Source organism: Chiloscyllium plagiosum, unplaced genomic scaffold, assembly GCF_037043375.1.
Source record: "Chiloscyllium plagiosum isolate Xiang-an unplaced genomic scaffold, Cpla_swu_hap1 HiC_scaffold_5, whole genome shotgun sequence".
NCBI lineage: Eukaryota > Metazoa > Chordata > Chondrichthyes > Orectolobiformes > Hemiscylliidae > Chiloscyllium > Chiloscyllium plagiosum.
Genome location: NW_028270143.1, coordinates 96,521,855 through 96,531,298, shown reverse-complemented (window position 1 = coordinate 96,531,298; position 9,444 = coordinate 96,521,855).

Here is a 9,444-nt window from a genome sequence, read left to right as displayed (position 1 = left end):
ATGAGTATGGTGCACCAGAAAATGGAACTGCTTTATAGAACATGGCGACCTTTTCTAAATTATATAGATGCAGACTTGTTGGCTATATTGATCAGGGCCCTTGTGTAGTCATGAGGGCTATGTCTGGCGGTCTGGGGGCCCCGGGGGGGGGGGGGGGGGGGGGGGGGGGAGGAATCTTGAAAAAATACAGGTTTGCTTACTAATGCTCCCAGTGGTGGGAAACTTTGGTGGGATTGCACTGAGTAGTAATTTAACTGAATATAAGGCATTTGGATGGGTATATGAATAGGAATGGTTTGGAGGGATATGGGCAGGGTGCTGGCAGGTGGGACTAGATTGGGTTGGGATATCTGGCCGGCAAGGACGGGTTGGACCGAAGGGTCTGTTTCCGTGCTGTACATCTCTATCACTCGATGGTGCTATAATTTAAGTTACCTTGGTATAACTTGTTTTTCTTTCTTAGTTATTTATTGAATTGTAGTTTTTGTAGGTTTTTGTTCTCTCTCTCCTCACTGGTTGGTGGAGTTTAGTAGTAGTTTGCTTTCTGTTATTGTCATTATATTATAACATTGTTACACTATTTTGTAGTGATTTTGTAATTTTGTAAAAAATTTAAAATCTTTTTTCCTCAAACCAGGGTGTGCCCTGTGTAATAATGGCTCTTTCAGTCATCATGAGTTTCCTGGGGGGCGGAAGAATCACTTCAGGTGTTTGGCAGAAAATGAGCCAGACACAACTTTCAGAACTGGCAAGCAAGCTGAAGTTAGAGTTGCCTGTGTCTATGAGCAAAGGGGAGATAACTATGACAATTGCCAGGAGTGCAATCAGAATCTTGAAAATTGCTAAAGTTCAATTGCAAACGAAGCAGGTTGAGTTAGAGGCAATGGCAAGAAAAAAATAAAGAGAAAAGGAAATGTAATAGTTTGAATTATGATTAAATGCAGAGGAAAAAGAAAAGGAAAGAATAGCCCTGGAAGAACTAAAAGAAAATGAAATGATGGTCCTAGCAGAAGAAAGGGAGACTGATAGAGAAACAGAGAGAATAAAGGTAGAAAGAGAGATTTTTTGAACTAATAAGTTGACAATGAAAGAGGAAAGTCAATGAAAGAGCAAAGGTAGAAGGGAAGAGCAGTAAAGAAGAGCAAACCATCATAGTCAAAGTCTGGTGGGAATCTGTTTGAATAGGTCCAAGCATTATCAAAATTTGATGAGAAGGATGTAGAAACATTTTTCATTTCATTCGACAAAGTGGCTAAATAAATGAAATAGCTGGTGACCATATGGATATTGTTGAATCAAACAAAATTGGTACGTAGACCTAATGAAGTATTTGCACCACCATCAGCTGAGGAAACTGGAGAGTGTAAAGAGGTGAAAAAAGCCATCTTAAGTGCATATGGATTAGTGCCAGAAACCTACAAACAACATTTTAGGAATCTAAGGGGGGAACCTGATCGAACATACATAGAATTTGAAAAGATCAAACAAAGTAACTTTGGTAAGCGGATAAGCACATTGAAAATAGATCGGATGTATGATGCTCTTAGAGAGACTGTTATTTTGGCGGAGTTCAAAAATTTAATTCTTGAAATAGTGAGAACTTGTGGAAGAGTGGTGAGCTAAGACTGCAAGACTGGCACCAGGTGATTTTGAGCTGGTTCATAAATCAAAGTTTGGCTTCTGAATTCAATTTCAATTTGTGAGGTAAAGGAATTGGGGAAAAGAGAAATACTCAGGTAATAAAGGAAAAGGAGATCTCATTGAAAATACTAAAGATAGTTTACCATAGGGTAAAAAGGAAACCCATGAGGGGGAAAATAAGTAAACACCCTCAGGTGTTTTCACTGAAATTAATTAAAATGGATAAGTCAGAATTCAGAGACCACATATCTAGACTATGTATCAAATTTTAGGGAAAGATTAAATAGAGCGGGTGAGTTGGCTGGATAGCATTTTAAAATAGCTGTTCTGAAGCAGGAAGCAGACAAGAAATCAAGAAATCATAGATTCGCAGGAGGAGATAGAAGTGTTAGTATTACAAACGGGTAGGTGAACCTTTAAAGGCAAGGCTTAGTGGGCCTTATCAAATCAAAAGGAAATTGAGTGAGGTAAATTATTTGATAAGAACACCAGATAGAAAGAAAACTCAAATGCATGAATATGCATAAATGGTATTTTGATAGGTAAGAAAGAAGAACATGGGACATGTTACAACTTGGAGTAAAAACCAAATCCAAATAAATTTGAATTTAATATTCCTCATGAAATTGAATATTAAGGACTTTGTCAAAAATTGGGATAAATTATTGAGTTACAATCTAGAGGAAAATCAAAATGACCTGAAAGAGTTATTACAATTACATGGAAAGATATGTGGGAATAAGCTGGGAAGTACTAACGTGATTACACATGATGCAGATATAGGAAATGCTGTTCCAATTAAGCAACATCCTTATAGATACAACTCTTGAAAATTTGCACAGATTCAATAAGAGATTAAAAGCATGCTCAATGCCAATGTAATCTAAGTCAGTTGCAGTGAATGGAGCTCACCCATAGTGATGATGCCAAAACCAGATGGAACCAAATGTTTGTGTGTTGATCAATGCAGTTATGAAAACTGAAAGAATTGTGGATGCTGTAAATCAGAAACAAAAACAGAAGTTGCTGGAAAGGTTTAACAGGTCTGGCAGCAGAGCTGGGAAGAGAAATCAGAGTTAATATTTCAGATCTGGTGACCCTCCCCCATAACTGCAGTTACAAAATCTGATTCATAACCTATTCCATGGCTGGAAGACTGTATTGAGAAGGTGGAACAAGCAACATATATTTCTAAGCTGGACTTACTTGGAGGATATTGGCAAGTACCTTTATCCGAGATAACAAAAGAAATTTTGGCTTTTGTGATAGCGAAAGGACTTTACTGGTTTAAAGTTATGTTGTTTGGTCTGAAAAATGCACCAGCTACATTTCAAAGACTAACGAATAAATTCATTTTGGGGTTACCCAATTGTATGGTGTACATAGATGATCTGGTGATTTTTAATCACACGTGGAAGAAGTATTTGAGGCATCTGTCAGAATTGTTCGAATAACTTCAGAAGGCAGGCTTGGTGATAAACCTGGCTAAGCGTGAGTTCACAACAGCCAAAATCATGTTCCTAGGCCATATCACTGGGCATGGACAAATGGTCCCATGGAATGTGAAAATAAAGGTTTTTGGGGAGTTTCCCATTCCATTGACAAAGAGGGAAGTTTCAGGATTCCTGGGACTGAGTTTTTTTTTTAATCAAAAACTCAAAGAACAAAGAACAAGACAGCACAGGAACAGGCCCTTTGGCCCTCCAAGCCTGCAGCGACACATTTTGCCCTTCTATACTAAAACCATCTTCACTTACAGGATCCGTATCCCTCTACTCCCTTCCCATTCGTGCATTTGTCCAGGTGCTTCTTGAATGCTGCTATTGTGTTTGCTTCTACCACCTCCTCTGGCAGCACGTTCCAGGCACTCACCACCCTTTGTGTGAAAAACTTTCCTTGCACATCTCTTTTAAATGTCCCCCCCATCCCCCACACCTTGAAATTGTCGCCTAGTAATGCAGGAGAAAGTGAGGACTGCAGATGCTGGAGATCAGAGCTGAAAAATGTTTTGCTGGAAAAGCGCAGCAAGTCAGGCAGCATCTAAGGAGCAGGAGAATCGACGTTTCGGGCATAAGCCCTTCTTCAGTGCCTAGTAATGCACCCCTCCATCCTGGGAAAAAGCTTCATACTTTCCACTCTAACCATGCTATTCATAACCTTATAAACTTCTATCAGGTCACCTCTCAACCTCCTGTGTTTCAGTGAAAACAAACAGTCTAACCAACTTCTCTTCATAGTTAAAATTCCCAATATCAGGCAACATCCTGATAAACCTTTCCTGTACCCTCTGCAAGCACCCACACCCCTCTGGTTGTATGGTGACCAGAACTGTACACAAGTATTCCAAGTGCCACCTAACTAAAGTTCTATAAAGCTACAGCATAACTAGCCTATCTTTATACTCAATGCCCCTTCCAATAAGGGCAAGAATGCCATAGGCCTTTTTAACTACCATATCTACCTGTGCTGTCACCTTCAGTGATCTGTGGATCTGGGTTCTATCATTCACTCGGAGAAAGTGAGGACAGCAGATGCTGGAGAGTCAGAGTGAAGAGAGTAGTGCTGGAAAAGCATAGCAGGTCAGGCAGCATCCGAGCAGCAGGAGAATCAACGTTTCAGGCAAAAGCCCTTCATGAGGAATGAATGAATTCCTGTTGAAGGGCCTATGCCCAAAACATCGACTCTCCTGTTGCTCGGATGCTGCCTGACCTGCTGTGCATTTCCAGCACCACACTCTCGACTTCTATCATTCAGTGTATAATTTCCATCTGTACTTGACCTTTCAAAATGCATCACCTCACATTTGTCCAGATTAAACTCCATCTACATTTTTTTTTGCCCATGCCTCCAACTGATCTATATCCTGCTGTGTCCTCTAACAATCCTCCTCACTATCCACACCTCCACCAACCTTTGTATCAAGCACAAACTTACTAATCAGACCAACCACGATTTCCTCCAAATCATTCATGTAGACCATGTACAGCAGATGTCCCAGCACTGATCCCTGTGGAACACCACTACTCACAACCGCGCATTTCAAAAAGAATCCTTCAACCGTTATCCTCTGTCTCCAATAACCAAGCTAGTTCTGTAACCAAAGTCACTTTGCTCACAAGCTGTTGGCATTCAGATTTCTTTCTGAATCAGGTATGGATGCTGAATTTTTTTTTATCTGGGGAAGCTGGGGGGAGATTCTGGATCCTCCGTTAAGAATTCTTTGTCACAATGAAGACTTCAGGAACTATTGACTTATGGTGATGTGCTCTTCCATGAGATTATAACTCACAAACTTTGATGAGACAGGTTTCAGATACAGAAAGAAAAGGATAAAGCTTCAGGTAAGAGATCTTTATGACAGTCTGTTTTCAAATCCAATAACATGTACAAACTGGGTCATGTAATCTCCCTCTGAAAGTATTTTAGTCTGAGTGACTTCAGTCCTTTGTAATTATAGCATCCTTTACTTTGCAAATGTTGTTTCTAAGAAGTCTAAGATGCAGTCATGTATCCGTCAATGATGTTTTAAATATTTCTGATTGCATAAATTCATAACAAACTGAACACAATGCTGTCACATTACCATGCGTTCTTTGTTGGAGTCAGTCTGTGAAGTTTGATACACACTTCTGAGATTTTTCCATCAGGATGTGCACTATCTTCCCTGACAGGATGAAGAAAGAATGGTTTATGAGTAGCTTGGTTTTCCTCACCTAGTCTAATATTATTCACATCTTAGAGTCATAGAGATGTACAGCATGGAAACAGACCCTTCGGTCCAATCCGTCCATGACATCTTCTTTTCTCAGTGATTCTTTCTTCTCAAATGCATCTGCTAGAGAAGTGTGCTTCATGCCTCAGTGGCAGAACTGGCTACTTGATCTGATAATGTGAGAGAGAATTGTGGGCATTTCAGTCTGTTCAGCTTGTGTGCTCACAAATGTAATAAAGGGTTAGGAACTTGTCATCTGGGGTATCACTTGCCTCTCGTTTCTGAAGACCTTATCGGATTGTTGAGTCTTTTTTTGCAGGAGTCCCACATCCCTCTAGTCTCTTCAAAGCTGTTGACCTCTATCACCACCTCTATCCAAGCTCTGTTGTACCTGAAGTGGTGTTTCATCTTCCAGATGCTGGGAACCAGATCCCTTGCCTGTCTGCCACAGTCTGGTTAAAGCCTTGGGGGTTGGGGCAGAGGGAGGGGGGTAATTGGAGAAAGTTATTACTGCCCATGAATGGTTACTATGCCTGCATCAGTCCTCTAAGCACCCTGTTGCTCCATCTCATCAGTCATTTACCTTTTCAAAGGCTTCTTGCTTATTAAGTTTACATTCCAGGCTGCACTGAATGTCACTAATTGGGCTCCAAACATGCCTCTCAACCAAATCAGTTCCTTACATTTGAAATTCATACTATTCATCCTGATTTCTGAGTTCTGAGGAAGGACCACTGGAGCTGAAATGCTAATTCTGCTTTCTCTCCACAGGTGCTGCCAGACCTGCTGGGCTTTTTCAGCGATTTCTGTTTTTGATTCATTCTGATTTAAAGTGGGATCTGGATCCAGAGATGATTCAGGGGTCAGACTCCCAACCCCAAACTGAAAATTCAACCTATCAGCTTTAAGTACAGTCGGCCTATCTAATTCCTCATCATTAGCGATTTTTAGCACATCCAGTATATCAACTGCATTCTCTTTTGTTATGACTTTAGCAGCATCTTCACCCTTGATAAAGATTGATGCAAAGTATTCACTTAGTAGTCTTTCATCCATGCCCCTATCTCAATGTGTAAATCTCCTTTGTTGGTCACTGCTCAGCCCCATTCTACTTCTTGTCATGTGTTTAATACTTATATACCTATAGAGGACCTTTGAATTCCCTTTTTTAATGTTAGCTGTTTCTCTTTCCTCCTTCAACCTGTCATATTCAGCCTAGTTCTAAATTGTGTGATTCATCTGACATCCATCATTATGCTCTTTTCCCATTCCATTCTATTCTCTACCTCTTACATCATTTTCTTTTTGCCCACCTTTCCCCCTAGTGAGAATGTTTCTTGATTGTAGAGTTAGTGATTGTAATGAGGTCAGCCAGATGAACCTCATAAAATATGAGTTCCCTGATTGGCACTGTTAACCTGGTCCAGCCAGGGAGCCCTGGCCGACAGGAGTGCCAGAGGTTCTGGATTGAGAGTGTCATGCTGGAAAAGCACAGCAGGTCAGGCAGCATCCAAGGAACAGGAGAATTGATGTGTCAGGCATAAGCCCTTCCTCAGGAATGAGGCTTATCAGAGGTTCTGCTCACTCTCAGGGCTGGCTCTGAGGAAGCTGGATCAGTGTCAAATACTATGCACTGTAAATAAAGGGTAACTTGGTGACAGAATATCAGCCTCTGTGGAGTTATTTCAGTAACCAAATTATTTCCTGCTTGAAGGTTGCCCAATGTTCAGTTACAGATGTGCCTCATAATCTTTCATTCCAATTTAAATGGGCCAGGTCCTTTCTCATTCCACTAAAGTTGGCCTACCTCCAATTAACATAGAACATAGAACAATACTGCACAGAACAGGCCCTTCAGCCCTCAATGTTGCGCCAACCTGTGAACTATTCTCAGCTCGTCCCCCTACACTATCCCAAAATCATCCATGTGCTTATCTAAGGATTGTTTAAATCTCCATAATGTGGCTGAGTTGACTACATTAGCAGGTAGGGCATTCCACACCCTTACGACTCTCTGCATAAAGAACCTGCCTCTGACATCTGTCTTAAATCTATCAACCCTCAATTTGTAGTTGTGCCCTCTCATACAAGCTGACATCACCATCCTAGGAAAAAGTCTTTCTCTGTCTACTCTATCTAATCCTCTGATCATCTTGTGTGTCTCTATCAAATCCCCCCCATAGCCTTCTTCTTTTCAATGAGAACAGACCCAAGTCTCTCAGCCTTCCCTCATAAGACCTACCCTCGAAACCAGGCAACGTCCTGGTAAATCGCCTCTGCACCTTTTCCAATGCTTCCACATCCTTCCTGTAATGGAGTGACCAGAACTGTACACAATATTCCAAGTGTGGCTGCACCAGCGTTTTGTATAGTTGCAGCATGATATTGCAGTTCTGGAACTCAATCCCTCTACCAATGAAACCTAACACACCGGATGCCTTCTTAATAGCACTACCACCTGGGTGGCAACTTTCAGGATATTGCACATGGAGTCCAAGATCCCTCTGCACATCCACACCACCAAGAGCCTTTCCATTGACCAAGTACTCTGCCATCCTGTTATTCTTCCCAAAGTGCATCACCTCACATTTAGCTGCATTGTACTCCATTTGCCACCTCTCAGCCCAATTCTGCAGTTTATCCAAGTACCCTGCAACCTGTAATATTCTTCCAAACTGTCTACTACTCCACCGACTTTAGTGTCATCTGCAAATTTACTAATCCATCCACCTATGCCTGCGTCTAAGTCATTTATGAAAATAACAAACAGCAGTGGTCCCAAAACAGATCCTTGTGGCACACCACTAGTAACTGGACTCCAGACTGAATATTTTCCATCAACCATCACTCGCTGCCTTCTTCCAGAAAGCCAGTTTCTAATCCAAACTGCTAAATCACCCTCAATTCCATGCCTCTGCATTTTCTCCATCAGCCTACCATGTGGAACCTTATAAAAGACTTTACTGAAGTCCAAGTATACCATGTTAACTACCCTACCCTCATCTACATGCTTGGTCACCTTCTCAAAAAACCTAATGAGGTTTGTGAGACACGACCTGCCCTTGACGAAACCACGTTGACTATCTGAAATCAAATTTAGCTTGCTAGATGATTATAAATCTTATCTCTCATAATCCTTTCCAAAACCTTTCCTACAACAGAAGTAAGGCCCACTGGTCTATAATTATCTGGGTCATCTCTGCTGCCCTTCTTGAATAAGGGCACAACATTTGCAATCCTCTAGTCCCTCAGGTACTAAACCCGTAGACAATGACGACTCAAATATCAAAGCCAAAGGCTCTGCTATCTCCTCCCTAGCTTCCCAGAGAGTCCTCTGGATAAATCCCATCCGGCCCAGGGGACTTGTCTACTTTCACTCCTTCTAGAATTGATAACACCTGTGTGTAACTAAGCTCAATCATTTCTAGTCTAATGTCTCGTACCTCATTCTTCTCCTCTACAATACCCTCCTTTTCCTGAGTGAACACCGATGAGAAATGTTCATTTAGCACCTCTCCGATCTCTACAGGGTCCACACTCAACTTCCCACTTCTGTCTTTGACTGGCCCTATTCCTACCCTAATCATCCTTTTATTCCTCATATACCTATAGAAAGCTTTCGGGTTCTCCTTTATTCTATTTACTAAAGACTGCTCGTGTCCTCTCTTTGCTCTTCTTAACTCTCTCTTTAAATCCTTCCAAGCTGATCTGTAACTCTCCACCGCCTCATCTGTACCATCTTGCCTCATCAACACATAAGCCTCTTTCTTCTTCTTAACAAGAGATGTAATTTCTGTAGTAAACCACAGTTCTCTTCCTGACAGAGACATACCTACCAAGGACACGTAGTATCTGTTCCTTAAACCAGCTCCACATTTCGCTTGTCTGCATCCCCTGCATTTTGCTACCCCATTCTATGCATCCTAATTATTGCTTAATGGCATTATAATTGTTCTTGCCCCATTGATAACTCTTGACCTGTGGCACGTACTGATCCCTTTCCATTGCTAAATAAACATAAATTAATTATGGTCACTCTCTCCAAAGTGCTCACCTACAACTAAATCAAACACCTGGCCTGGTTCATTACC